The sequence below is a fragment of the Salmo salar genome, chromosome ssa02 (genome assembly GCF_905237065.1).
Source record: "Salmo salar chromosome ssa02, Ssal_v3.1, whole genome shotgun sequence".
NCBI lineage: Eukaryota > Metazoa > Chordata > Actinopteri > Salmoniformes > Salmonidae > Salmo > Salmo salar.
In genome coordinates this window covers 42,511,304-42,537,969 of record NC_059443.1, presented here as the reverse complement: position 1 = coordinate 42,537,969, position 26,666 = coordinate 42,511,304, and the positions used below count along the sequence as shown (strand labels likewise).

The 26,666-nt window shown below is 45.8% G+C and overlaps 1 protein-coding gene across 2 annotated transcripts in view; it reads right to left on the bottom strand.

Moving 5' to 3' along the window:
* The window catches only part of LOC106583495 (zinc finger protein 407), a 174,645-nt gene that overhangs the window by 26,645 nt on the left and 121,334 nt on the right, over positions 1-26,666 (bottom strand). The window lies entirely within an intron of this gene.

Genomic DNA, 26,666 nt, shown 5'->3' with positions numbered 1-26,666 from the left:
GTACAAAAGTATCTATATCCACAGTAAAGCGAGTCCTATATCGACATAACCTGAAAGGCAGCTCAGCAAGGAAGAAGTCACTGCCCCAAAACCGCAATAAAAAAGACAGCCTACGGTTTGCAACTGCACATGGGGACAAAGATCGTACTTTTTGGAGAAATGTCCTCTGGTCTGATGAAACAAAAATAGAACTGTTTGGCCATAATGACCACGCTTATGTTTGGAGGAAAAAGGGGGAGGGTTGCAAGCCGAAGAACACCATCCCAACCATGAAGCACGGGGGTGGCAGCATCATGTTATGGGGTGCTTTGCTGCAGGAGGGACTGGTGCACTTCACAAAATAGATGGCACCATGAGGAGGGAAAATGATGTGGATATATTGAAGCAACATCTCAAGACATCAGTCAGGAAGTTAAAGCTTGGTCGCAAATGGGTCTTCCAAATGGACGTTGACCCCAAGCATACTTCCAAGTTGTGGCAAAATGGCTTAAGGACAACAAAGTCAAGGTATTGGAGTGGCCATCATAAGCCCTGACCTCAATCCTATAGAACATTTGTGGGCAGAAATGAAAAAGCGTTTGCAAGCAAGGAGGCCTAAAAACCTGACTGAGTTACACCAGCTCTGTCAGGAGGAATGGGCCAAAATTCACTCAACTTATTGTGGGAAGCTTGTGGAAGGCTACCCGAAACGTTTGACCCAAGTTAAACAATTTAAAGGCAATGCTACCAAATACTAATTGAGTGTATGTAAACTTCTGACCCACTGGGAATGTGATGAAAGAAATAAAAGCTGAAATAAATCATTCTCTCTACTATTATTCTGACATTTCACATTCTTAAAATGAAGTGTTGATCCTAACTGACCTAAAGTTTTTACTGGGATTAAATGTCAGGAATTGTGAAAAACTGAGTTTAAATGTATTTGGCTAAGGTGTATGTAATCTTCCGACTTCAACTGTAAGTACGTGGTTGCAAAGATCATCAGTGTCTTAACAGCGCAATTTGCCAAGGCAGGATACTCTGAGCGTAGCCCATTCCAGAAATCTAGCAGTGGCTTCTGATTAAATTCAATTTTCACAAAACCGCTTGTTGTAATTTCGATGAGGCTCTCTTGTTCAGATATCGGTAAGTGGACTGGAGGCAGGGCATGAAAAGGATAACGAATCCAGTTGTTTGTGTCATCCGTTTCGGGAAAGTATCTGTGTAATTGCGCACCCATCTCACTCAGGTGCTTCGCTATATCACATTTGACATTGTCCGTAAGCTTGAGTTCATTTGCACACACAAAATCATACAATGATGGAAAGACCTGTGTGTTGTCCTTGTTAATGCAGACAGAGAAGAGCTCCAACTTCTTAATCATAGCCTCAATTTTGTCCCGCACATTGAATATAGTTGCAGAGTCCCTGTAATCCTTGATTCAGATCATTCAGGCGAGAAAAAACATCACCCAGCTAGGCCAGTCGTGTGAGAAACTCGTCATCATGCAAGCCGTCAGACAAGTGAAAATTATGGTCAGTAAAGAAAACTTTAAGCTCGTCTCAATTATAAAAAAATTGTCAATACTTTGCCCCTTGATAACCAGCGCACTTCCGTATGTTATAAAAGTGTTACATGGTCGCTGCCCATATCATTGCATAGTGCAGAACATACACGAGAGTTCAGGGGCCTAGCTTTAAGTTAACCATTTTCACTGTAGTGTTCAAAACGTCTTTCAAGCTGTCAGGCATTCCCTTGGCAGCAAGAGCCTCTTGGTGGATGCTGCTGTGTACCCAAGTGGCGTTGGGAGCAACTGCTTGCACGTGCGTTTACCACTCCACTATGTCTCCCGGTCATGGCTTTTGTACCATTAGTACAGATACCAACACATCTTGACCACAAAAGTCCATTTGATGTCACAAGGCTGTCCAGTACTTAAAAATATCCTCTCCTGTTGTCCTGGTTTGCAGAAGAGGATGTCTTCCTTAATTGACCCCCCATAAACGTAACGGACATACCAGGAGCTGTGCCAGGTCCGCCACGTTTGTTGACTCATCCAGCTGTAACGCATAGAATTCACTGACTTCAAAACATCCCCTACCATGTCACTGATGCGTCGTGAAACAGTGTTGTTTGATGAAGGCATTGTCTGTATAGTTTTTTTGGCCTTTTCCCCCAGCATTTTCCCAACTACATCCATGGCAGCAGGAAGAATTAAGTCCTCCACAATAGTATGGGGCTTGCCTGTCCTAGCCACTCGGTAGCTCACCATATAAGACACTTCTAGCCCCTTCTTATTAATGGTATCTGTTGCTTTTATACATGTCTTAATACTCCCCATCCTCGCTCAAAAAACTCTGGCGGCTTATTTTTCAAATTGGCATGTTTTGTTTCTAAATGTCTGCGCAAGAGTGAAGGTTTCATCGAGTTGTGAGATAGTACTTTTGCACATATAACACACTGTGGCTGAGGAAAGGCACTACTCCCAATATAAGTGAACCCCAAACCAATGTAGTTCTCATCATATTTGCGCCTCTTCGATGGTCCAACATCCCTGTCTGTTGTTCGGTGCTTTCCCGGGTAAGGGGGCAGTAGCTCTTCGGCTGCATCAGATTCACAACTGTCAGTGTCCATGCTAGCTGGGCTAACAACAAATGTAGAATTACTGATGCTAGCATTGGATGTGCTCGTGGAAGCAGAACAACTTGTGTCGTCGACAGGTGCAGGTGTAGTACTGCTGGTAGTAGCAGTACTACCAGTAGAGCTGGTATATGTCTCTATGGGCGCCATTTATCCATTTTCGAGCAAACGGAATGAGCAGCAGCTATGTTTGGCTACTTAGTGGAATTCCCGTGAGGATTCAATCAAGTTGTAGAAACATCTCAAATATGATCAATGGAAACAGAATGCACCTGAGCACAATTTTGAGTCTAATAGCAAAGGGTCTGAATAAGGTATTTATGTTTTTTGTTTTTAATACATTTGCAAAAAATTCTAAAAACCTGTTTTCGCTTTTTCATTATTGGGTATTGTGTGTAGATTGATGAGGAAATTGTTTTCTTTAATCTATTTTAGAATAAGGCTGTAACGTAACAAAATGTGGAAAAATCAAGGGGTCTGAATACTTTCCGAAGGCACTGTAATTGTGTGTGTGGAGTAAATATATGAGGTAGCCATTCAAAAATCATGTTAAACACTATTATTGCACACAGAGTAGGTCCATGCAACTTAATATGCGACTTGTTAAGCAAATGTTTACTCCTGAACTTATTTAGGCTTACCATAACAAAGGGGTTGAATACATTTCAGCTTTTCATTTTTTATTAATTAAGTAAAAAATATTTAAAAAACACAATTCCACTTTGACATTATGGGATATTGTGTGTCAGCCAGTGACCACCAATCCATTTAAATTCAGGATGTAACGCAACAAAATGTGGAAAAAGGCAAGGGTTGTACATACTTTCTGAAGGGACTCGATTTGTCTTGTTTCCCTCTACAATGCCCACAAGCCGCACAGGACTCATTAGAAACGAGTGGACAATACCTGCCACTAAATCAGACAGAGGGATACAGAACATCAGTCATGGTCATGTTCTTTTCTACACAGAAGATCATTTCCCGATGCTCTTCTGAACTTCCCAACACCTTTCTGATGTCTCTCAGTCATATCAAACCATAATTCCTTCAGATTGAAATACTGTCAAAGGTACTGTCAGATTGATTTGTAATAGACTGCCATAGACCAATTGAATCAACTGTTTGGTCCCCACAAGGATAAGAAAACAAACGTGTGTGTATGTATACACAGTATGTGTGATATGTGTGTGTAATGGCGATTGGGTGCCTAGCTGTACGTGTGTGTGTTTTGCTGTGTTGTGTGGCTCAGCGGTATAGTAACCGAGTGAGAGAGAGAGAGTGAGAACGACTGTATTGCTCAATGCTAAATTAATTGCACCAATTATTCACGGAGAGAGTTGTCTAGTGGCGGCCTTCGGGGGGGGCGAGGCCCTGACCGCTCTCCCTCATTTTTAATTGGCTGTCCTGTTGAATAATTGATTGGAGCAAATGTGAAATGGATGGGAAGGTCCAAGTGTCTTTCATCACACCAGGCCGGTCTCTCTGACAGCCAGGCACAAACAAACTCGCTGCTCTCCACAATAAACAAACATGGGGAATAAATCCACACGCAACGGACACTGGGGAGGCTGCACATACAGATAGGACTTCACACACACACACACACACACACACACACACACACACACACACACACACACACACACACACACACACACACACACACACACACACACACACACGCACAGGCTGGACGGAGAGATGTTTTGAACTTCACTCAGCATGTGTTGACCTAACAACACTGCGAATGTACAGAAGCAGAGAGGCTACGTTGGATTGGATAACGATGTCCGCAAAGCTGAAGGATTCCTTTCCGACGCAGTGTGTGTGATGTTGATGAGAATAAAATAGGACTGGTGAGTGACTGAGTGACCCAGAGTGAGAGGGACCTACGCTACGGCAAAGAGGAGGGGAAGGAGAAAGATGGTCAAATCTGTTTGTTAGAACCAGTGGTGCCAATATTGGCCTAGTGAGGCCAGTCCACATATGACCATTCGATACCAATTGAGGCTGCACATAGCATCACACACACCCTACCCCTCCTAGCAAACACACACACACCCCTCCCCAGTAATCAAAGGCTATTAACTCCCAGTGCTTTCACAACAAAACAGATGTAAGATTCATGAGTGGTGTGGGCCAGTGACTGTTGTCTTTACCTACAGGCTAGTAAAAAACAATTAGGGTAGCTTTGGCCCCATTCTCCTGCACGATCAATAGTCCCTGATAGTCTTATAAACCTATTGACCGAGTGAAGCGGTTCTCGCTCAACTCCATCTCTAGCAGACACACACACAGAGAGAGAGAGAGAGAGAGAGAGAGAGAGAGAGAGAGAGAGAGAGAGAGAGAGAGAGAGAGAGAGACCCTCCTCCTGGATTAAGACTCAGCTCTGTAAGCCCTGACACAATCAGAGATGGAGACAGAGGCTGGGCATATTACCTAGTGTGGGGAAGGACCCTCAGAACATGGATCTATGGATGGAGAGGTGTATGTGTGGGGAGGGGGAGGGGGAGGGAGGCAGGCTGTGTGTGTGTGTCTGTGTGTGTTTGTGTGCGGGTGCACGTGTGCTTACACAATGTATGTACGCGGATGGATTTCTGCACGTAGGTGCGCTTTCCTTGTATCCGAGTGGTTAAGTTTGTACACGTTCGTTCGCTCGTTCGTTCACGCTGCTCATTCCATGGGTAAGTGAATGCTCCTACCATCGTCTCTCCCAAGCAACTTCGACCGGTGTTTTGGCTTACCGCCCCGCATACTGCTTGTATCCACAGCACTAACTTGTGAGTCGGTGATCTCCAGCTCCTTTAGTAAAAGTTCATCCAGGATCCATACAGTGTAGTGTGTAAGTCCTCCGCCTTCTCTCTGTTTAATCGTACCTGTGCATGTGTGATCAAGTCGGTGTTGCTTGTGTGCGCACGTTTGCCATTTCACTGAAGGAGCTTGTTTTCGGGAGGCGGGGTGTGGGTTGTGTTTGCGAACTCATGTTAGCGCACAACAAGCCTGTAGCATGGCTAATACTAGACAGAAAAAAACGCCTCAAAGCTCAATGCGTACGAGGAATACAGATCAAGCACTACACTCCATGAACTACACAATCAACAAAAAGAGTTCTACAAAGCTCTAACAGATCTGCAGGAAAATAACTTGAAGTCCCTCCTGCAACTCTCTGTGGATTGTACCAACAAAAGGGTTGATGGTCCGTTTAAGGATGTAATAGAATTTAAACACAGTTTGGAGTCTGAGGTGGAGGAATTGAAGGGTGCGAATGTCCCAAGTCAGACCGCATTCAAAACCACGTCGGAGGATTTCGCAATCTTCCAAACACTTGGACAAGCACTCTTCCAACGGAGGTTACCTCAACAACCAATCGAGGCGCAGTAACATTTCAAAATCGATGGAAATGAGGACGTAAAGACTGAAACTTGGCTTGACACAGAAGTCAAGGCCAAGAAACTCCTGGCAGATCAACTCAAACTGGACCCTAAACTCATGGAGATGGAGAGGGCCCGTAGGAACAGCACTTTCCCTCCCCGATGGTCGGCCCAGATCTATAGTGGTGAAACTGCTCAAGCTCAAAGATGAGGACAAGAAGCAAAACCTTCATGGATGTAGACTTCTCCGAAATGAAATGCCTCAAAATAAAGGAACTGCTGCCACGGCTAATTGAAGAACAAACAAAAAAAAGGCAACATCGCATACCTGAAGTATGATCAGCTGGTCGTTCACCCACCCTCTCGTAGGCATATGGCAAGTGACTCCGCAATAGTCCACTGATTTGACACACACGGACACACACCCACACACATATCTTTACTCTACTTTGTTCATGTGTTTCACCTAACCTCAACACCAAAAACACACATTGCTGTAACTGTCATAACCCTCTGAAGTGTTCAGTGGTGTTAGGTGGACTGTGTCAATGTGCATTCCATAGGAAGTGCCCCCCTATTGATAAAACTAACACTAATGTATGGTTGTACTGGACATGTGAAGCATACACTTCTATGTTTCTGTTCCACTCTCTGGATGATTCCCACTGTCTATCGCTCTTAGCTGGGCAGGATATCATCCTGAAAACATGATCTTCAACACATTAGATATTAATGAAGCCAAGGATATCATGCCTGATAACATGGTCTTTAACACATTAGATATTAATGAAGCCAAGGATATCAACTCTGATAACATGGTCTTTAACACATTAGATATTAATGAAGCCAAGGATATCAACCCTGATAACATGGTCTTTAACACATTAGATATTAATGAAGCCAAGGATATCAACCCTGATAACATGGTCTTTAACACATTAGATATTAATGAAGCCAAGGATATCAACCCTGATAACATGGTCTTTAACACATTAGATATTAATGAAGCCAAGGATATCAACCCTGATAACATGGTCTTTAACACATTAGATATTAATGAAGCCAAGGATATCAACCCTGATAACATGGTCTTTAACACATTAGATATTAATGAAGCCAAGGATATCAACCCTGATAACATGGTCTTTAACACATTAGATATTAATGAAGCCAAGGATATCAACCCTGATAACATGGTCTTTAACACATTAGATATTAATGAAGCCAAGGATATCAACCCTGATAACATGGTCTTTAACACATTAGATATTAATGAAGCCAAGGATATCAACCCTGATAACATGGTCTTTAACACATTAGATATTAATGAAGCCAAGGATATCAACCCTGATAACATGGTCTTTAACACATTAGATATTAATGAAGCCAAGGATATCAACCCTGATAACATGGTCTTTAACACATTAGATATTAATGAAGCCAAGGATATCAACTCTGATAACATGGTCTTTAACACATTAGATATTAATGAAGCCAAGGATATCAACCCTGATAACATGGTCTTTAACACATTAGATATTAATGAAGCCAAGGATATCAACCCTGATAACATGGTCTTTAACACATTAGATATTAATGAAGCCAAGGATATCAACCCTGATAACATGGTCTTTAACACATTAGATATTAATGAAGCCAAGGATATCAACCCTGATAACATGGTCTTTAACACATTAGATATTAATGAAGCCAAGGATATCAACTCTGATAACATGGTCTTTAACACATTAGATATTAATGAAGCCAAGGATATCAACCCTGATAACATGGTCTTCAACACATTAGATATTAATGAAGCGAATTATAAATATAATGACCGTGGTGATTCAAATTTCCTGAAATTGACCAGAAATAAGTCTATCACTTGTGATTACTATAATGTTAAGCAATTTAACAACCTGTAAAGCAGTTTATCTAATTCCAAGACAATCTTATTTTCTACCTTTTCCTTTGAACGTTCGCAGTCATTTGAACGTTCGCAGTCATTTGAACGTTCGCAGTCATTTGAACGTCCGCAGTCATTTGAACGTCCGCAGTCATTTGAACGTTCGCAGACTCCAGATAGCTGGAGTGTAAAGTATTCAAAAAAATTCCGATGTCAGTGAGTGGTTCTCACTTATAATAAATGTATGTTGTAATCACCCAATGGAAAACAAGTGTTACCTTAATTAATTAATTAATTCTTACTCAAATCCAAGAGTGATGTAAGGATATCAAGCACCTATATGTTTTTTTCGTAAAAAACTCTTGGATAAACTGTGGCTCAGTTGGCAGAGCATGGTGTGTGCAACGCCAGCATGGTGTGTGCAACGCCAAGGTTGTTGGTTCGATTCCCACGGGGGGCTAGTACAAAAAAAATAAAAATAATAAAATAAAAATGCATGAAATGAAATGTATGCATTCACTACTGTAAGTCGCTCTGGATAAGAGCATCTGCTAAATGACTAAAAGGTAAAAATGTAAACAACAATGAATACGCTCTTGGCACCTTTTTAGATTTATCCAAAGCGTTTGAAACGGTAGATCATGAAATGTTACTTTCTAAATTTCATTATTAAGGTTTTCATGGTTATACATATAATTGGTTATATAGTTATGTTTATCATAGAGAAAAATGTGTTTATGCAAATGCCTGTGCATCTAACAGGGCCAAGATATCCTGTGGTGTGTCACAGCATTTGATAATTGGACTTTTGTTATTCCTAATCTATATCAATGACCTTGCTGCTGGTTCTTCTACCGTACTTCCCATCGTCTTTGCTTGATGATACCAATTAGATTATATCACACAAGAATTTTGATTCACTAATTAACCTGTCTAGGCTAGGGGGCAGTATTTTCACGGCCGGATGAAAAAACGTACCCAATTTAAACAGGTTACTATTCTGGCCCAGAAACTAGAATATGCATATTATTAGTAGATTTGGATAGAAAACACTCTGAAGATTCTAAAACTGTTTGAATGGTGTCTGTGAGTATAACAGAACTCATATGGCAGGTAAAAACCTGAGAAAAAGTCAACCAGGAAGTGGAGTATCTGAGAATTGTAGTTCTTCTTTCTAGTCCCTTTCGAAACTACAGTATCTGTGGGGTTACGTTGCACTTCCTAAGGCTTCCATTGGCTGTCTAAAGCCTTCAGAAAGTGGTTTGAGCATTCTCCTGTCACTGGGCAGATAATAGGAGCTCAGTTTCTGAGTGGACTGCCTGGCAACAAAGGGATTGGATATGCGCAGTCACGCGAGCGCACCGTTCCTTCTTTTTCTCCTTGAATGAATACGCTATTGTCCGGTTTGAATATTATCGCAATTTTACGTAAAAAATACCATAAAGATTGATTTTAAACAGCGTTTGACATGCTTCTAAGTACGGTAATGGAACATTTTGACTTTTCGTCTCTGGTACCGCGCTCGCGCGTTATGCCTTTGGATAGTGCTCTGAACGCACGAACAAAACGGAGGTATTTGGACATAAATATGGATTATTTGCAACAAAAAAAAAACATTTATTCTTGGAAGTAGCAGTCCTGGGAGTGCATTCTGATGAAGATCAGCAAAGGTAAGAGAATATTTCTAATACTAATTCTGAGTTTAGGTTTCCCCGAACTTGGCGGGTGTCTGTATAGCTCGCCGTGATGGCTGAGCTATGTACTCAGAATATTGAAAAATGTGCTTTCTCCGTAAAGCTATTTTAAAATCTGACACAGCGGTTTCATCAAGGAGTAGTCCATCTATAATTCTTTAAATAATTGTTATATATTTTGTCAACGTTTATGATGAGTATTGTTGTAAATTGATGTGCACATTCACCGGACGTTTTGGTGGGAATACATTTTCTGAACATCACACGCCAATGTAAAATGCTGTTTTTGGATATAAATATGAACTTTATCGAACAAAACATACATGTATTGTGTAACATAATGTCCTAGGAGTGTCATCTGATGAAGACCATCAAAGGTTAGTGCTTCATTTAGCTGTGTTTTGGGTTTTATTGACACATGTCCTTGCTTGGAAAATGGCTGTGTGATTATTTTTGTCTATGTACTTTCCTAACATAATCTAATGTTTTGCTTTCGCTGTAAAGCCTTTTTGAAATTGGACAATGTGGTTACATCAAGGAGACGTGTATGTTTAAAATGGTGTAAAATAGTTGTATGTTTGAGAAAGTTGAATTATGACATTTTGTTGTTTTTGAATTTGCCGCCCTGATATTTCACTGGCTGTCCCACGTAGCCCATAGAAGTTAATGAAGCCAACTCATGTATGGCAACATTTTCTGAATGATTCCAGATAAACAAATAATCTTCAAATGTTTAAAAAAATCGAACTATTGTATTCACTAGTAAGAATAAGAAATATTTAAAAATTAAAAATATATATTTTAAAAGAGCCAGAATCTCAATTGGTGGAATGAAATGGAACAAGTCACATCCACTAGATTCCTCGGAGCTCTAATTGATGAAAAGTCATCCTGGAAAGATCATATTCAATTTGTCTGTAGCAAAGTGATGAAATCGGTTGGTGTCATCAGAAAGATTAGTGGTTTGGTCCATCAGGCTTGCTACCTAACTCTATACTAGAGCTTCATTTACGCATATCTCATTTACTGTAATATAGTCTGGGCCCGTAAATATGCCTCCTACCTACACAAATTACTCATCATACAAAATACATTTGCAAAAATGTCTAATTACCTGGCTCCAGCTGCACCTTTGTTTAAGAAGCTCTATATCTTGTCTATTTAGAACATTAACTATGTACTTTCATCTACAAATACTCATATCTCCCAGACAGTTTACCAAAACACTTCAAACGGTCTCTTCCAGGTTATTTCTGAAATCCATCTATATAACACAAGACACTGTGATAACCTTCACCCTCCCCACTGCCGCACCTCCCATGGTCAGTTTCTCTATCAGATACAGAGGTACCATACTCTGGAATTCTTATCTTCACATTGCCAAAACCTCGCCATCCCTCAATAACTTTAAGTGGAGACTGGGGGTCAGCCTGATGAATCAAACTACCCAATATTCCCCTCCATGTAGCCTGCCTCTCGCACGCACACGCTTTTTCTTGTATACTGAGTATCTCATGTCCAATTAAAATGAATATGCTTTGTGTAACCGATTTATATTTTATTTCTTATTTTTGTACTTATATTCGTGGCGTGGTTTTCATATAAGCCCTTTTGGGCTTCCAACCTCAACTGCACACCATTTTTACCCGTTTTAAAAAAAATCTGTACTGTTTTGTCTTTCACTTCTTTTCTTCGGTGCAAATAAATAAAACCTAAAAAAAACAGATATGCACACTCTACCGGAGGAAAGCCTAGGTAGTGCACCATGTTGTACAATCATGTCTGAGACCAAAAAGTCAACCATCGCCCACTGACCAGGCTAGAATTTTTTGCCAAGCAGTAACAACAATTGACATAAAGGACTTGGGTTTAATACCAGCAACAACACCTGCAACAAAAAAATGCAAACTACCGAAGATAAACACATAACCCAATCTGCTGCGCTTTGCTCCGCTCTGTTTATGTCCTCATTACCACCATGAACATGGAAACAGCTGGGCCCACATGCCTATTGTCTTCTAGGGAAGCAGGGGATGAGGAGGAGGAGAGAAAACGAGAGAGCGTGGGGGACCGGACCAGCTGTTGCCGATGAGGGTGCGGCAGCGGTGAACAGGTGTCACTCCCACTGACGGTCTGCGTCTGGCTTCACCCCGTGCCCTTTGCCCCCCCCCCCCACCCAAACATCCACCCACAGCTCCCTCACCCCCACCCCCACACCTCTCCTCTGCCTCGCCTGGCAGACTGCTTCTAGAAGACACAACCCCCCCCCCACCCCACCCCACCCTGTCAAACCGCCGCCACTCAATCACATACCGAGACATTAGGCAAAGTTAAACCCTGTGGATGTATCAAATTACGCCAATAACATAACACAAGAAGTATAAATTACAATTATGATTGAGTCAAAAGACGTAGAATTAATTATACAGTATGTGTGGGCAGGTAAGAGTATGAAAGAGTTGATGGTACATACTCATAAAGGCTTGTAACATGTGTTTGTACGTAGTGGCTCAGTCAGTAGTACACAGTGCTTGCAAAGCAAAGGCTCGTGGGGTTGGATTCCCGCTGGGGCCACCTGTATGTAAAATGTATGCACGCATGACTGCAAGTCGCTTTGGATAAAAGCATCTGCTAAATGCTATATACAGCATATTATATAATGTAGCTAAGGTGACAATACAGTGGCTCCCTGTACAGTCAGTGTACTACAACCCCTATATATATATATATATATATCTCAGTCTTATCTTCAGGCCTTTGGCCACGTCGTTATTGTCTAAGATAGTGGCGTTAGAGGGATCGAGGCATGTGCAGGTGCGTAGAACGCAGGAGGGGCTGTAATTACTCTGGTGTCAGCGCTTCCGCGGCGACTCCTCCCCGGCATCCATAACCCGTCGTCCTGCCACGGGATAAACGCTGCGCCATCCATCACGCGCCCACTTGACAAATACCTTCTATAATAGAAGTTTATTTTTTATGGGGGCCTGAATCAAGGACTTTCCCATGCATACAAAAACGTGTCACAATTATTTATGGCTTGTGCTGAGACGCCCAATATGTCATATCAAACTCCCATCCTCCGCCCTCCCGGCGCCCGCCTGTCGATATCTCTGCTGCTATCAATAATGTGGAACACCGCTGCGATAAGCCACCAGGATTCGGAGGTCATTCCAGCTGGTCGCGAGCACGCATAGAGGGACACACACAGACACTCATACTTCACTAGTCCTGTAGGCGGTTACAGACTGAACAGCAGAAAGAGCTAGGCTGAAACACACACGCGCTCACACACACGCGCACGGAAGCTCACAGGCATACAACTTTAATTATCCGTATAGTTTCTACCATAATTCCCCCCCCCCGACTAAAACAACAATTACCAAAACAAAGATACATGTTAAAAAATGAACCTGACCCATTTTGGAGAGAGGACAGACGTGTATATATACGTCTGCCAATCAAACGGCAGGTAAGGTCATAGCCAAACAAACAAACGGTCAAAGCCGAGTGAGCACGGGAGTGTGTGCGTGTGTGTACATGCACATACATGCGTGTTTACTAGAACGAGTGGCAAACAGTGGAGGAAATAGAGAAGGAGAAGAATAACAGAAAGGAAATCCCTGCACTGCAGCCTCCAAATCTGAGAGCTGTCAATCTGGATGAGTGGCAACCCCTTTTGCCCAGAGGAAAGGCAACACATTGGTGTTCCAGATAAGGCCTGCAACACCAGTGCCATGCCTGACAAAGAAATGAGCTGCTTTTCCGTAGGCTACTTGAGTGCTGTCAATCAGCGTGACTGCCAGGTTCACACGTCGCCAGTGGAGAGACGTATAGAAGAAAAAACTGATTACAGAGGAGGGAGAGAGGAAGGGAGAGAGAGAGAACATTAAGCTGGAGCTAGAGGAAAATGAATAAATATGATAAATATGATAATTGAAATGATGAGATTGTGGTACTTGGTGTTTTGGATTCTGCTACCCAGAGGGATTAGGCCCCATTCACTGTCATTTTCATTGCTGTGCTTCAACAACACACGCAGACAAACACACACACACACACACACATTCACACACAAACTCAAGTATATATTGCCTTTTTAACTAGTCCTATACTTTGCCAAAATCTCTTGGGCACTGACAACCCTTAAAAAAACAACAACAACGCACCACACACAAAAACAATAGCTCATGGAACCACAGGATAACTGGCCTGTGAAGACACTAGATGTACGGTCCAGGAGAGGCAGCAACAGTAAATGATTACCTTTTTACAAACTGGGCCTTTGTGATAAAATGTGTCAGGAGAAAATTATCAATTCACCAGTTCAGCGAAGATAGTATTTCTGAAGCCACAGAGAAAGAGAGGGGATCGCTATCAGGAGGGAAGCCAACATCGGAATTCGTCACCGTCAAAGAAGGGAGGGTGTTTGACCTGTGTGTGTGTGTGTGTGTGTGTGTGTGTGTGTGTGCGCGTGTGTGCGCGTGTGTATGTGTGTAGGGGATAAGAGGGTGTGTGTATGGGGATAGGATAATGTGTGTATGGGGGATAGGAGGGTGTGTGTATGGGGGACAGGATAATGTGTGTATGAGGGATAGGAGGGTGTGTGTATGGGGATAGGATAATGTGTGTATGGGGGATAGGAAGGTGTGTGTATGGGGGAAAGGAGGGTGTGTGTATGGGGGAAAGGATAATGTGTGTATGGGGGATAGGAGGGTATAGTGTATGGGGATAAAAGGGTGTGTGTATGGGGATAGGATAATGTGTGTATGGGGTATAGGAGGGTGTGTGTATGGGGGATAGGAGGGTGTGTGTATGGGGGATAGGAGGGTGTGTGTATGGGGGATAGGATAATGTGTGTATGGGGAATAGGAGGGTGTGTGTATGGGGATAGGAGGGTGTGTGTATGGGGATAGGATAATGTGTGTATGGGGGATAGGAGGGTGTGTGTATGGGGATAGGAGGGTGTGTGTATGGGGATAGGATAATGTGTGTATGGGGGATAGGAGGGTGTGTGTATGGGGGATAGGAGGGTGTGTGTATGGGGGATAGGAGGGTGTGTGTATGGGGGATAGGATAATGTGTGTATGGGGGATAGGAGGGTGTGTGTATGGGGGATAGGATAATGTGTGTATGGGGGATAGTAGGGCGTGTGTGTATGGGGGATAGGAGGGTGTGTGTGTATGGGGGATAGGCGGGTGTGTGTGTATAGGGGATAGGAGGGTGTGTGTATGGGGGATAGGATAATGTGTGTATGGGGTATAGGAGGTTGTGTGTATGGGGATAGGATAATGTGTGTATGGGGGATAGGAGGGTGTGTGTATGGGGGATAGGAGGTTGTGTGTATGGGGGATAGGAGGTTGTGTGTATGGGGGATAGGAGGGTGTGTGTATGGGGGATAGGATAATGTGTGTATGGGGGATAGGAAGGTGTGTGTATGGGGGACAGGAGGGTGTGTGTATGGGGGATAGGAGGGTGCGTGTGTATGTGTGTGTATGGGGATATAAGGGTGTGTGTGTATGGGGGATAGTAGGGTGTATGTGTATGGGGGATAAAATAATGTGTGTATGGGGGATAGGATGGTGTGTGTATGGGGGATAGGAGGGTGTGTGTATGGGGGATAGGAGGGTGTGTGTATGGGGGATAGGAGGGTGTGTGTATGGTGATAGGATAATGTGTGTATGGGGATAGGATAATGTGTGTATGGGGATAGGAGGGTGTGTGTATGGGGGATAGGAGGGTGTGTGTATGGGGGATAGGAGGGGTGTGTGTATGGGGGATAGTAGGGCGTGTGTGTATGGGGGATAGTAGGGCGTGTGTGTATGGGGGATAGGAGGGTGTGTGTGTATAGGGGATAGGAGGGTGTGTGTATGGGGTATAGGAGGTTGTGTGTATGGGGGATAGGAGGTTGTGTGTGTGTATGGGGACAGGAGGGTGTGTGTGTGTATGGGGAAAGGATAATGTGTGTCTGGGGGATAGGAAGGGGTGTGTGTATGGGGGATAGGAGGGTGTGCGAATGGGGGATAGGAGAGGGTGTGTGTATGGGGGATAGGAGGGGTGTGTATGGGGATAGGATAATGTGTGAATGGGGGATAGTAGGGTGTGTGTGTATGGGATATAGTAGGGTGTGTGTGTATGGGATATAGTAGGGTGTGTGTGTGTATGGGGGATAGGAGAGTATGTGTGTATGGGGGATAGGATGGTGTGTGTGTGTGTATGGGGGATAGGAGGGTGTGTGTGTATGGGGACAGGAGGGTGTGTGTGTATGGGGAAAGGATAATGTGTGTCTGGGGGATAGGAAGGGGTGTGTCTATGGGGGATAGGAGGGTGTGCGAATGGGGGATAGGAGAGGGTGTGTGTATGGGGGATAGGAGGGGGTGTGTATGGGGATAGGATAATGTGTGTATGGGGGACAGGAGGGTGTGTGTGTATGGGGGATAGGAGGGTGTGTGTGTATGGGGGATAGGAGGGTGTGTGTGTATGGGGGATAGGAGGGTGTGTGTGTATGGGGGATAGAAGGGTGTGTGTGTATGGGGGGATAGTAGGATGTATGTGTATGGGGGATAGGATAATGTGTATATGGAGGATAGGAGGGTGTGTGTATGGGGGATAGGAGGGTGTGTGTGTATGGGGGATAGAAGGGTGTGTGTGTATGGGGGATAGAAGGGTGTGTGTGTATGGGGGATAGAAGGGTGTGTGTGTATGGGGGATAGAAGGGTGTGTGTGTATGGGGGATAGTAGGGTGTATGTGTATGGGGGATAGTAGGGCGTGTGTGTATGGGGGATAGTAGGGCGTGTGTGTATGGGGGATAGGAGGGTGTGTGTGTATAGGGGATAGGAGGGTGTGTGTATGGGGTATAGGAGGTTGTGTGTATGGGGGATAGGAGGTTGTGTGTGTGTATGGGGACAGGAGGGTGTGTGTGTGTATGGGGAAAGGATAATGTGTGTCTGGGGGATAGGAAGGGGTGTGTGTATGGGGGATAGGAGGGTGTGCGAATGGGGGATAGGAGAGGGTGTGTGTATGGGGGATAGGAGGGGGTGTGTATGGGGATAGGATAATGTGTGAATGGGGGGATAGTAGGGTGTGTGTGTATGGGATATAGTAGGGTGTGTGTGTATGGGATATAGTAGGGTGTGTGTGTGTATGGGGGATAGGAGAGTATGTGTGTATGGGGGATAGGATGGTGTGTGTGTGTGTATGGGGGATAGGAGGGTGTGTGTGTATGGGGACAGGAGGGTGTGTGTGTATGGGGAAAGGATAATGTGTGTCTGGGGGATAGGAAGGGGTGTGTCTATGGGGGATAGGAGGGTGTGCGAATGGGGGATAGGAGAGGGTGTGTGTATGGGGGATAGGAGGGGGTGTGTATGGGGATAGGATAATGTGTGTATGGGGGACAGGAGGGTGTGTGTGTATGGGGGATAGGAGGGTGTGTGTGTATGGGGGATAGGAGGGTGTGTGTGTATGGGGGATAGGAGGGTGTGTGTGTATGGGGGATAGAAGGGTGTGTGTGTATGGGGGATAGTAGGATGTATGTGTATGGGGGATAGGATAATGTGTATATGGAGGATAGGAGGGTGTGTGTATGGGGGATAGGAGGGTGTGTGTGTATGGGGGATAGAAGGGTGTGTGTGTATGGGGGATAGAAGGGTGTGTGTGTATGGGGGATAGAAGGGTGTGTGTGTATGGGGGATAGTAGGGTGTATGTGTATGGGGGATAGAAGGGTGTGTGTGTATGGGGGATAGAAGGGTGTGTGTGTATGGGGGATAGTAGGGTGTATGTGTATGGGGGATAGGATAATGTGTGTATGGGGGATAGGAGGGTGTGTGTATGGAGGATAGGAGGGTGTGTGTATGGGGGATAGGAGGGTGCGTGTGTATGGGGGATAGGAGGGTGTGTGTATGGTGCATAGGAGGGTGTGTGTGTATGGGGGATAGGAGGGTGAGTGTGTATGTGGGATAGGAGGGTGTGTGTGTATGGGGGACAGGAAGGTGTGTGTATGGGGATAGGATAATGTGTGTATGAGGGATAGGAGGGTGCGTGTGTATGTGGGATAGGAGGGTGTGTGTGTATGTGGGATAGGAGGGTGTGTGTGTGTGTGTGTGTGTATGGGGGACAGGAGGGTGTGTGTATGGGGATAGGATAATGTGTGTATGAGGGATAGGAGGGTGTGTGTGTGTATGGGGGATAGGAGGGTGTGTGTGTATGTTGGATAGGAGGGTGTGTGTGTATGGGGGATAGAAGGGTGTGTGTGTATGGGGGATAGGAGGGTGTGTGTATGGGGCATAGGAGGGTGCGTGTGTATGGGGGATAGGAGGGTGTGTGTATGGGGGATAGGAGGGTGTGTGTATGGGGGATAGGAGGGGTGTGTGTATGGGGGATAGGAGGGTGTGTGTGTGTGTATGGGGGATAGGAGGGTGTGTGTATGGGGGATAGGAGGGTGCGTGTGTATGGGGGATAGGAGGGTGTGTGTATGGTGCATAGGAGGGTGTGTGTGTATGGGGGATAGGAGGGTGCGTGTGTATGTGGGATAGGAGGGTGTGTGTGTATGGGGGACAGGAAGGTGTGTGTATGGGGATAGGATAATGTGTGTATGAGGGATAGGAGGGTGCGTGTGTATGTGGGATAGGAGGGTGTGTGTGTATGTGGGATAGGAGGGTGTGTGTGTATGGGGGACAGGAGGGTGTGTGTATGGGGATAGGATAATGTGTGTATGAGGGATAGGAGGGTGTGTGTGTGTATGGGGGATAGGAGGGTGTGTGTGTATGTTGGATAGGAGGGTGTGTGTGTATGGGGGATAGAAGGGTGTGTGTGTATGGGGGATAGGAGGGTGTGTGTATGGGGGATAGGAGGGTGCGTGTGTATGGGGGATAGGAGGGTGTGTGTATGGGGGATAGGATAATGTGTGTATGGGTGATAGGAGGGTGTGTGTGTGTATGGGGGATAGGAGGGTGTGTGTGTATGGGGGATAGGAGTGTGTGTGTGTGTGTATGTGGGATAGGAGGGTGTGTGTATGGTGGATAGAAGGGTGTGTGTGTATGTGGGATAGGAGGGTGTGTGTATGGGGGATAGGAGGGTGCGTGTGTATGGGGGATAGGAGGGTGTGTGTATGGGGGATAGGATAATGTGTGTATGGGTGATAGGAGGGTGTGTGTATGGGGGATAGGAGGGGTGTGTGTATGGGGGATAGGAGGGTGTGTGTGTGTGTATGTGGGATAGGAGGGTGTGTGTGTGTGTGTATGTGGGATAGGAGGGTGTGTGTATGGTGGATAGGAGGGTGTGTGTGTATGTGGGATAGGAGGGTGTGTGTGTATGGGGGATAGGAGGGTGTGTGTATGGGGGATAGGAGGGTGTGTGTGTATGTGGGATAGGAGGGTGTGTGTGTATGGGGGATAGGAGGGTGTGTGTGTGTATGGGGATAGGAGGGTGTGTGTATGGGGGATAGGAGGGTGTGTGTGTATGTGGGATAGGAGGGTGTGTGTGTATGGGGGACAGGAGGGTGTGTGTGTGTGTGTATGGGGGACAGGAGGGTGTGTGTATGGGGGATAGGAGGGTGTGTGTATGGGGGATAGGAGGGTGTGTGTATGGGGGATAGGAGGGTGTGTGTATGGGGGATAGGAGGGTGCGTGTGTATGTGGGATAGGAGGGTGTGTGTGTATGTGGGTTAGGAGGGTGTGTGTGTGTATGGGGGACAGGAGGGTATGTGTATGGGGATAGGATAATGTGTGTATGAGGGATAGGAGGGTGTGTGTGTATGGGCGATAGGAGGGTGTGTGTGTGGGGGATAGGATAATGTGTGTGTATGGGGGATAGGAGGGTGTGTGTATGGGGGATAGGATAATGTGTGTATGGGTGATAGGAGCGTGTGTGTATGGGGGATCGGAGGAGGTGTGTATGAGGATAGGATAATGTAGTGTATGGGGGATAGGAGGGTGTGTGTATGGAGGATAGGATAATGTGTGTATGGGTGATAGGAGGGTGTGTGTGTGTATGGGGGATAGGAGGGTGTATGTGTATGGGGGATTGGAGGGTGTGTGTGTGTATGGGGGATAGGAGGGTGTGTGTGTGTATGGGGGATAGGAGGGTATGTGTGTATGGGGGATAGGAGGGTGTGTGTGTATGGGGGATAGGAGGGTATGCGTGTATGGGGGATAGGAGGGTGTGTGTATGGTGATAGGATAATGTGTGTATGGGGATAGGATAATGTGTGTATGGGGATAGGAGGGTGTGTGTATGGGGGATAGGAGGGGTGTGTGTATGGGGGATAGGAGGGGGTGTGTGTATGGGGGATGGGAGGGGTGTGTGTATGGGGGATAGGAGGGTGTGTGTGTGTATGGGGGATAGGAGGGTGTGTGTGTATGGGGGATAGGAGGGTGTGTGTTTATGGGGGATAGGAGGGTGCGTGTGTATGGGGGATAGGAGGGTGCGTGTGTGGAAGACAGGAGGGTGTATGTATGAGGGATAGATTCTCTGAACCTTGTGGACACAGATGAGACAGAAGAGTGTCACATCAATAGTCACCCTGCTTAACATAATGTCCCACCAAGCAGTGACTGGGGCTCGCCTCCTTGGACTAGTTATGCCCCTATCTCATTCCCCCTTTCTCTCCCTCTTTCTGTCTCTCTCTCTGACTATCGTTTTAAGCAGGTCATACAACGTGTATCTCTGTGTGAGTGGTATGGCTTCGGCTTATAGCTGTCTGTCTGTCTGTCTGTCTGTGCATGAGTTCGAATTTTCAGCCACAGGGAAATATATGCTTAGCGGATGTTTATTTTAAACACACACACACACACACACACACACACACACACACACACACACACACACACACACACACACACACACACACACACACACACACACACACACACACACACACACACACACACACACACACACACACACACACACACACACACACACACACCTACCTTGCCCCAAACCCTATCCCTACTCTTTATCCAACCCTAATACTCTGGAGTCTGTTCAGGTTATGGAGTCCAGCCCTAATACTCTGGAGTCTGTTCAGGTTATGGAGTCCAGCCCTAATACTCTGGAGTTTGTTCAGGTTATGGAGTCCAGCCCTAATACTCTGGAGTCTGTTCAGGTTATGGAGTCCAGCCCTAATACTATGGAGTCTGTTCAGGTTATGGAGTCCAGCCCTAATACTCTGTAGTCTGTTCAGGTTATGGAGTCCAGCCCTAATACTATGGAGTCTGTTCAGGTTATGGAGTCCAGCCCTAATACTCTGGGGTCTGTTCAGGTTATGGAGTCCAGCCCTAATACTCTGGGGTCTGTTCAGGTTATGGAGTCCAGCCCTAATACTCTGGGGTCTGTTCAGGTTATTGAGTCCAGCCCTAATACTCTGGGGTCTGTTCAGGTTATGGAGTCCAGCCCTAATACTCTGGGGTCTGCCCTGATAGACACACAGTCTGAGGCATATAGGCCAACTAGCGAACCACACTAAAATCTCTCATTAAAAATGCACAGACTCCAGAAACACATTTTGTTTTATTCATCCCTTCTTTTCACAGGTGTCAAGAGAGATTTCATGGCCTGTGCCTATGTGTGGATTTGTCACACCCCTTTTTAGTGCTAATTTGCCCTTTTAGGTTTAATCTCTCTGTGAGTGGCTTTCCTCACCCTTTAATTAGGCTACGGGGAACCGAAACCAACACCAAACACACATACAGAGAGACACAGAGGCATGTATGCGCACACACAAGACACTCTGCTATTGTTCTCCATGGGTTCCTTTCACACACAGCTCTAGTCACTTACAGAGGACTGAGACAGAAAGAGAGAACAAGACAGTGCCATAGAGACAGTCAGTGGGGAGAGGGAGGGAGAGAGAGTGCATGTGTGGGCGTGTGTGAAAGACAGAGATAATCTCTCTCTCTCTCTCTCCCTCCCTCTCTCTCCCTCTCTCTCTCTCTCTCTCTCTCTCTCTCTCTCTCTCTCTCTCCCTCTCTCTCCCTCTCTCCCTCCCTCTCTCTCTCTCTCTCTCTCTCTTCTCTCCCTTCTCTCTCAAATTAGCCAAACAAAGCCTGAGCACTATAAAGGAAAATACAGAGGCGCTCGTTATGTGGGAATAAGAGGACACTTAATTGGGGTCTGATAGCCTAATAGGCAGCACTCTGATTACCAAGTGCTGCACATTGGGTCAAATTAGCCCAGTGATGAGCAGCCAGGGGATTCAATTATGTTGGGAGAACAGAAATAACGTAGTGAAAGCTCCTAACAGGGGCACCGTAACAAGAAACATGGGACTCTGGTTTTAAAAAATGGCAATTGTTGACAGAAGTCGATATTTTAAACGGTTAAAGTAAGGGTTAAGGTTAGGGTTAAGGTTAGGGTTAAGGTAGGGACGCCCCAAGGATCCCGGGTAGCACTCACCGGTAGAATAGGCGGATTGTGTAAACTGTATTGATTACATTTCTATCTGCAACATTCTAGAATGTTTGTCTTCTGAGAGCGGCCCATGTAAAAAAGTTTTTAAAAACGAAGATGTTTTATCGTTACATAGATCGGATAGGTGCAGTGAAATGTGTTGTTTTACAGGGTCAGTAATAACAATACGCCGCCCCTGGGGAAAATTACGGTTAAGGCCCTTGCTCAAGGGCACAGACAGATTTTTCAATTTGTTGCCTCGGGTATTCGAACTAGTGACCTTTCGGTTACTGCCCCAACGATCTAACCTCTAGGCTACCTGACACCCCATGTAGATTCTCTCGAGCTGAAGGTCAAGGGTTCCAGTACTGACAGGGGTTAATGGTCTGAGGAGAGATAGAGGAAGTATGTTTCACTCCACTCATTCCCCCAGGCAGAGGAGCAACACGGTGGTTTTATAAGGCTTGTGTTGACTGAGTCAAAAAGGGGGACCGGTGTGAGACAGACACAATCGCAAACCAATACTCCTCTCTACCACAATCCCTCTCTCTCTGTGTCCCTGTCCCTCCCTCCCTCCCTCTCTCTCATTAGCCCCCACCCTCTCATCTTTTTCTGTCCATCTCTGTTGGTAGGCAGGCAGACTGAGGCCCAGTGGTAAAGGTAGCTCTGTCTACTGTCTATTGCAGTGTCTGTAGCGAGGGGAGATGGACGACTGAATAATGGAGGAGGTCTTATAGGAGCCGGCTGGTCCCATATCCAACATCCCGCGCCGGGAGAGAAGTGCCTCTCGGGAAACACCCCTGTAGCTGTCACTCACACCACACAGAGGAGGGTGCCTGTGTGTGTTTGAGTGTGTGTGTCTGTGTGTGTGCGTGCGTGTTTTCAGACAAGGCCCCGTCATCCCCAGACACACACCAGAGAAAGGCAGAACACACACTGCTCTGACCTCATCCTCTGACCCCTATAGTACACACTGTGACCTTTTCATCATCCAATCATCACTCAGAGCCAAAGTCAGGGGCACGAGGGGGGGAGGGGCTTTTGTAATAGTGGACTATATAAGGAATATGGTGTATTTTCCGAAGTAGCCATGGAAATCCACTGACCCCTATAGTACACACTGTGACCTTTTCATCATCCAATCATCACTCAGAGCCAAGGTCGGGGGGGGGGGTTGTAACAGTGCACTATATAAGGAATAGTATAATTTCAGAAGTAGACATGGAAAAAAAGAGGGAACCAGGAGCCACTGACTATTCCCTATATTCCCTAAATAGGGCTCTAGTCAAAAGTAGTGCACTACATACTAAAAAAGGGGGTCATTTCAGAAGAAGTCACTGAAAAACAGAGATAGAACCAACCAAGAGCCACTAGTCCCACAGTTTCTCTTACATACATACATAGACCCATAGACTGGGTGTCAGTCTGTCCCCTGAATGGCCACTAAATACCACGAGAGAGTGACTCTCAGAGTGGAGCGAAGTGGAACAAACAAAGGCCTGTTTGTCGCGGCTGATGTGTGATGAATGTGTCCGTTCATGCTCGTCGGAGCAGGTCATTATGCTGGAAACGCAGGCTTTGCCTAGCCCGAGCCGAGTGGCCCCCGTGCCCGCATCCGTTTACTGGGCCGCGCGCCACTGCATGCACCGTCTCTCTTCCCAAACCGTTTGGCTTTTCACTCCCTCCTTAGCCGTCCCCTGGGGCACACTCACACTGAGCGGCACTCTCTGCGTCTCTGCCGTGACATCTCAGAGAGGGACTGAGAGAGGGGGGGAGAGAGAGAGAGAGGGAGAGAGAAAACAATAGAGAGAGAGAGAGAGAGGCAGAGAAGGGAGAGACAAAGACAAACAAGCGAGTCCCCTGATAGTTGACTGGTCTCTACCGTGCTCTGTCGGAGGGGAGACTCTCTTTCCACAGCTCACGTCTTGGGTTGCAAAAAACTGGGATGTGTTTCAAGGAAGAAAAAAAAAGAAAAAATACAGGCCCAAAGAAAGCCAGCTGGGAACCAAAAAGGTGTTCACCACGGGGGAATTCTCCAATTAACACGCGGCACTGCAATCAGCTTCAAGCCCTTGCATGCAGGTGTGCTGCACTCGCCGTGTGTTTGTGTGAACGTGACGGCAAGGGACAGAGAGACAAAAAGACACACTGTCTTCAGAGTTTATTGGGTTTTCTTCCATCTGTTCAGACTACACATTGTATTAACATGCTCCTGATATTGTCTTCACACTGTAAACGCAGGTGTGTTCGTGCCAACGACTACAGACAGAAAGGCAGACGGGAAACAGATGAACTAAGGGACAAACGGAGACAAAGATACATTGAAAGACCAAGATATACATTTCTGAGCCTTAAAACGTAGATTTTTTTCCCAAACGTCTCGCTGCAACAAGTCCATTGTTAATGTCACAAACTCTCTCTCAGGGTTACGCCAAGTCCTGAGATGTTGGGTTTATTGTCTACGCTTCAAATTGACACAGTTCCACGCCAAACTGAGCAGACCCACTTTATTCCTAGAATAAACACATAACCCACACACACACACACACACACACACACACACACCCACCCACGCCGCTGTCACACAACAGGGGTGGGATATTTCATTAGATGCTGAAGGGACAGAGAGCGAGAGAGAGCGCGAGAGAGAAACAGAAAGAGAGAGACAGAAAGAGAGAGCAATGGGGGAACAATACACAGAGCGCGAGAGAGATAGCGATAGAGGGGGAGCGAGAGCGCAAGAGAGAGAGAGAGATATGGGGAAGGTAGAAAGCAAGAAGAAAGGAAGAAAGACACAACTAAAGTAAAACCATTTGAAAAACTGTTTTTTTTTGCTGGCAATATCGCATAGTAACAAACAAGCATACAAATGAATTTGCCTGACGGTTTAGATACGGTATTAAGATCATCATTTAAGAAGGGGCCCTTTTTGCAACCCTCTACGGTAGTCATCGGTCTTGTATTATTAGGGCAAACAGAAACTGAACTAACTAGGAACGATGCCTTGAAGACGCGCTGGAGCCGGCCACTAAGTACCACATCCAGACACATCATTACGAGCCATTTGATTGCCGTGCCCTCAAGATGCGCAATTAGAAGTCCAAAATTGGGGAGATTTTTTACAATTAAAGAGTGGGATGAAGACCCTCTAACAATGCTAATGATGACTTATGACCTGTGTGGGTATGAAAGGGCATTATGTTACACCACTGCTAGGTATATGGGACGGAATGAGTCGGTGTTTGTATACCCTCAGTGCCCTCTAACTGAGGGTGCATCTGAAATGGCAACCTATTCTCTATTTAGCGCACTACCTTAAACCAGAGCCGCGAGGCTCTGGTGAAAAGAAGTGCACTGTATAGGGAATAGTGCACCATTTTGGACAAACATTTAGCCAGCCCAGTCAGCAACAACTCTGTACTAGACCTTCTGTGGTGAAACAAGGCCCCAGAGGAAGCTAGCTTAACACGTTAACAAGAACAACAGTGGAGATCCTCCGTTTAACTATAAGGTATGGTGCCTTTCCTGTAGCTCTACCATCACCGCTAGCCTTGTGACGTCGCAGCGCACATCTCAGAAGCACTGCCACTTCCCTGCGCCCTATCTCTGTGTCCATCTCACGAGGAAGACAATTGTCATTACCATTTTATTTCAAAAATTGCCCTAACCATATTCTCCTGGTTTCTTTCATATTTTTGTTCTAATCATAATTTCCCTCCGTCATCTCTGGCTGGCTCTAATTCCCTCCTCTCTTCCTCCCTCTCTCCCTCCTCCGTTTACAGAGGACCTCTCTTTTCATCCTTGAGAAGGGCTTTAATTCGAAGTGCGACGGCGTTGAATAAAGAAAGGGTGAAAAGAAAGGGTGAAAAATAAAAAAGAGGCAGAGACGGCACCGAGAGGAGCGCCGCAGACGCCCGAGTGTCAATCAATTGCGGCTGTGAGGGGCCCATGACTGGGCTATGGAGGAGAAAGAGAGGAGAGGAAAGAGAGAGAGAGAGAGTCTGTGTTTGATCTGTGTCTTTCAAAGGGAAAACAGCAGGAAGGGCCTTCACAGACGATTTGCCTCTCCCTGCCAGCTCCAGCTCCATCCTGACAGAGAGCAATCACAAGCAGGTTAATTCAACATCTACCTTCTTCATCTTTTTTTTCCCTCTCTCCTTTCTTTTGGTCTCGTTCTGTCGACTCGGATGAAGCATTGCTTCCCTTTTTCAGAGAGCCCCGCAAGAGCACTTTAAAACACAAACAGACCTTCTTTCAGCCTTCTGTGTGTGAGGGTGGGGGGGTGAGGGTGGGGGTGGGGGTTAAGGGTGTCTAGGGGGGTGAGCCAGAGTGTAAGGGAATAAGAAGCAGGTATTTTGCCAACCATAACTCTGTGGAAGGCAGAGGCCGGTGAACAGTCAGCAGATTCAGTACACAGAGACAAAACACAGACCCATCCTGTCTCCATAGAAACTAAAGAAATAAAGCCACAGTGTTTCCTTCTCCATGCTCTATGGCCATGTTCCGCACCCTAGTAATGGTATCCTCTCCTGGCCAACGTCTGTCCTGGTCTGTGTCCCAGGCACTATTTTTGAACAGAGCCTTTATGGACCCTGGTCAAAAGGAGTGCAGGAAATAGGGAAACGGGCACCATTTGGGACGTAACCTTGGACTGGAGCGGCTAGCTACCACATGCTTTACTATCCAGAGG